Below are 5,048 nucleotides of genomic sequence, written 5' to 3'. Positions count from 1 at the left end.
CCTGCCGGGTCTGGGCGGGTGTCGGGTGCCCCCGCACTCAGCGTGGTCCGTGGGGGTGGTACCGTGCAGTACCCGTTTGGGGCATGGAGAACGGCACTTGGCTGGAGGAGCCGCCTCACACCCTGGGCACCAACCCGGCCCCAGCCCCTCCTTTGGGGGCTTTCGTGGGGCTCCCTCACAAGCCCACCTCCTACAGCCAGCACCCTCCTCTGGTACTGCCTGGGGCTTCCTCAGAACCACTTTTCTGTAACCCTCGAAATTTGGAAGATAAGGTGTTTCTTCTTGGTGAGCTGTAGGTAGCTTCTGCGCGGACCCTGTGTTACTGGTGGTAGCTCGTCAGAGCATACCCGGGTCTTTCACAACTTTGTCTCTTGTTCATCTTTAGTCAGTATCGGGCGTATTTGCTTAGTGACCGGTCTGATGCTGCTCTGTGCCAACTCTTCTGAAATCTCAAGTGCAAACATGGTAAGCCATTGGTCAGTTTCCACTTCTAATTAATTGGGGGTTTGTTGCAGGAGTGGTGGCACAGGCCCCATAGAAATACAGGGAAGTTGGATTATTCCAATGACTGAAACTTGTAGGCAATGCCTGAAAGTGGGAGACACTCTAGAAAGTATTTCTTATGTGACTGATGAAGCACCCCATTACCAATATGATGATTTCTTTGAATTCACTGTCACCAAAATGAAATAGTGAATAATGTTTTTTTAAATTTTCTCTTAAAGGTCCACTGTAGTCTAGACTAACTGTCATACTTCTCATCTAATGCCCCAGTTTTTGCAGCCTGTCATGATTTACCTTCCCAGATTAGGTTTTCACCTAAACTATTCAGTCATAGCATTCCTTTCCTAGAATCAAGTCATGCAGTCTTAACATTGGTGCGGGTTTTGGATTCAGATTTAGATTTTACTGGCAGGGGCTAAGTGATAAATGAGAAGTTATTTCCCAAATGTGGTTTAAATACCACATATTTAATTAGGTGCATACATTCATACTGTGTATTGAAAAGCAAACCTTCTCTTTTCCATTCAGTTGGATTTCTCTGTAGAAGGTAAGCCAGTTAAAAGCTGATATGGCACATACAGTATCAGCTTAAGTATGGAAGCCTAGAGCATACCACGTAATAGTGTGCCCTGCTGAGAATCCAGCTCTGAGCTTCATGCTGTGAGGGAAACATTTCTACAGGTAACCAACAGGTAGTCTAATTCGGGACTCGGATTATCTCTGCTGTTGTTACAGGCAATGCATCTTGCCTTGCTTCTCTAATACAGAGTTCTTAAGCATAGCTTCTCTGATTGCTGTTTCTTTAGAGGATGCAGTGTTGTTTCCCAGGTCCTGTAAAATGCTGGGATCACTCGAGTATGATGCTTACCATTTTTCACAGCTTGCTGCATTCAGCATTTACCATGTGCTTCTCAGAAGGGCTTGTTAGATGAAGCAAAACAGATGCACGTATGTGGCAAGAGTTCAAAGGTAACTCTGCTTTGGCTGATATGGGAAATAAATAAAATAGTGAACTACCCTGCTGCCACATTCTTGCCAGTTTTACCATGCTGTGTTCTGAGGTCAGAGCTCCCTAATAGTCTATTTTTTTAAAAAAAAGTCCAGAGTCTTTCTTCTTTAGAATATTTGTTATGTGCAGCCAATTTTTTTTCTTTCTCGGCTGCTTCAGTTGAACAGGTTGTCTCTTCTAAGAAAACACTGTTTCCTCTCTCTGCCTGGATATCTTTTCATCTTGCCAAAACTTGAGGTAGGGGTGGAGCCTGTATAGTATAATGGTTTGTTATAAAAGTAAAGTCGTTAGGCTAACTGTAGGCTAACTTTTCTGAAGTCTATGAATCATAGATCAGTTGAGAAATTAATGGTGTTTCTATTGTATCTTCTAGCGGCCTCGTTAATTTTTCCACCTCAATTGATTACATTTGTTTTCGTACTTGAGGAGCTAAGTAACAGTAGAACCTTTTGCACTTTTTCTACCACGGAAATGCATTTCGGAATGGTAATAGCTAACTGGTAAACTAGCAACCTGGTAAATAGTTAAGCAGAGCTAATAGAAAGCGAACTCGTAATTGAGACTATAGTCATGCAGTTTATACAGAAACTTAATTTTGTGCTTTTAAGTAAACTCTTAGCAATATAAAATTAGCTGTGTTTTTACATGTCTGACGGTATGAGGCCTGGTCACTCTGAAAAGCTCTAATTATATAAAATTGGACAGAGATGGGATTTTAGTGAACTAAATCTAATGTTTTGATTAGCAAATCAAAATACCTGGGAAGGGTATGTCTTCAAGCTGAGGAGACACTGAATCATCTGCTTGGAGACAGGTGCTGTTATATATGAACTATTATACTGGGTCACTATCCTCGAGCTAGGCATTCCTTCTGCCATGTTTGTGTGTTAAAGAAAAGCTGTGAGCAACACTCAGTTCTTTCAAGGAACAAGTGTAGGTTTGTACTCTCGGATGCTTCTGGTCCTGAGAAGTGTCAGAAGCATCTGTGGCCCTGACTTGGGTGCTGAAAATAGCCTTTAATTAATATATATATTTTATTTTTTTTTTAAACTGGCTAGATGCAGGTGGGTAGCTCTTTCCAAGTACTAACTCTGAAGTTTGGGAGAGAGAGAGGGGTTACGAATGCTGTTACTGAGTTTATTGCTAATGATTGGATATAAATCTTGGATCATACTGAGGTACAGGAAGAACACAAAAAGTATTTATGTTTCCTTTTTAGGTCGCTTATAGTTTTGATGGCGTATAGGTAAAATAGGGTGTCACAACACAAATGGCTTATGGACTTTTTGAACAGTTGCAGCGTATATGGAGATATACCTAGGTTATTAATACTGTTTTTAATTCAAGATATTCTGCCTCTCTATCTAAATCTGTATTATGCATTCTACTGTAGTAAAGTAACCAGATTATCAGGTTAGGTTTTGATATTTTCCTCAAAAAGCTTGTAAGGTTTTCTTTATTATTAATCACTGTAATTATTGACACTCACTGGGACATTCTTTACTGTTGGTATTGATACCTAGAATTATTCAGGTAAATCAAAACCAAACCTGACTGTGAGGAGTTAGAGAAGAATCTTGCCCGTGATAGTAAACTCATGAATTTCACCCTCTTAAACTGTTGATGGTCTCCTGCGTTGTGGTGCTGAAATAGTCCTACCAGACAGAGTTCTTACTCCTGGTCCCTCCATTGCTTTTCAATTGTATACCATGACTCAGTTGTCCTCTCCAGCTGATAAACTTATCCTAACTATTGTTTTTATTCTCCTAAGTAACATTATGAGATTGGAGTTGGGGTAAGAAAGACCACTGGTAGAGATAAACTTTTAGAACGAAAGCTGAACAAGGCATTTATGAAGCAAATGCACACTAAATAATTTTTAACAGTTCTGTAATGTGAGTAACTTGTACTTATTGTCCTTTCAAGGAAGACAGTCTAATATTGTCTAAATGGGATTCAGTTAACTCACTGAGCAGATACATAAGACACTTACTGTAAGGAGTAGCCTAGGCTGCAGTGAAAAACACTAAGTGGAAATGCTGCCTTTGCAAAGTTTGCATGCTTCCTGCTGTTTGTCTGTCAGTGCTAGTAAAGGGTTAGGCAGGCTGAAAAACTGATTGACTGAAAAATAAATGATTAAAACCCAAACTCATTTTGAAGCTTTTTCCAAGGTGCTTCTTTGATTATTTTTCCCCCCCATAACTAAGAATTATCTGGATTTTTATGTCGTTAATGAGAATTTTTGGAATCCTCACATTCCTGCAAGTTGATCAAGTCTCACTTGAGTGCATCTGTGTGCTTTGAGGTTTAAGACTAGAACTGGAGACTAGAGTACTGACAGCACGGTAAAGCACATGACAGTTCTGCAGCTTTGGCAGCTGAATAGAATATTTAGGGACTCAGCATTAACAGTTCACAAAATGATTTGGTGTTTAGGTTAGTAATCTGTACTTAAACAGTATTTGATTAACTTCAGCTGCAATTTCACTTCCAAAATAGTCTGCAAAGGTGGAGTCTTCTGTAGGGGGGGGGAAAAAAAAAAAAAGCATAATGACATTATCTGTTAAAATGTACCTAAAAGAAATTCTGAAATAGTCACTGATAAATATTGTTTATCTCAGAAAATAGAGTTTAAGCATTGAAAAAGGTATACTCCTCAGTTAGAAAACAACATTTCTTAAAAGAAATCTCTTATTATCTTTTTTTTTTTTTTTGATTCCCCTGGCTTTTAGACCATCAACTCCAAAAGCAATCTCAAATCTGAAGTGCAGGACATAGATGCCTTATAGGACTAATGTTAGGCGTGCTGGACTGAGTCACAGCATATCGCAATCTGAATGGATCTGAGAGGCTAAATCAAACCAATAGCAAAAACTGGTAGGAGGTGCGTTTGGAGGACTCTTCCCCTTTGTGTATCATGATATGGAACTGTTATTTAGTGGTGTGGAGTATATGACTAAAAAACTACATCAGTGTGAAATAGTTACCTAGAGGATGCCTTAATTGATCTAAGCATTTAAGCTCATTCACTGCAATTTTCACTTTTTAAAATATATGTCTAAAAAGTATATATATTAGTATACACTGGTGATAGTACTTGGTAATGGATGTAACTCAGGCCAGAATGCCTAAGTGGGTTCCTCCTGACTTGTAAGTGGGCAAAATGACCTTTAAGTCATTTAACCTTCCATTTTACCTTTACCCAATACTTGTGCTTCTTGAGGTTGATGGAAAGCAAAGGGATATTGCTGAGCAGTGCAACGTTTATAAGGTTCACAATACTTTGAGATTGGAATTTTAGATCCTTACATCCACAATATCTAGTTCTTGCACGTTTAGTTTGTATAATCTAACATACATTTCTTCTTAGACCCATCACTTTGTGTGTCAGTTGCTGCTTGGGTAAGGGCAGCCTTTTTTACCTTCCCCATTTTTCTGACCATAACACCATATCTGTTAGATCAAAGATCAATTACTCTTTTCCATTTCAGTTCCAAGGACTGCCTGGACTTTGCCTTGTTATTTTGTGTAATTT

Source organism: Charadrius vociferus, unplaced genomic scaffold (genome assembly GCF_000708025.1).
Source record: "Charadrius vociferus isolate BGI_N301 unplaced genomic scaffold, ASM70802v2 scaffold39, whole genome shotgun sequence".
Classification (NCBI taxonomy): Eukaryota; Metazoa; Chordata; class Aves; order Charadriiformes; family Charadriidae; genus Charadrius; species Charadrius vociferus.
The sequence above is the reverse complement of the archived record's forward strand: the minus strand, read 5'-3'. Positions refer to the sequence as shown.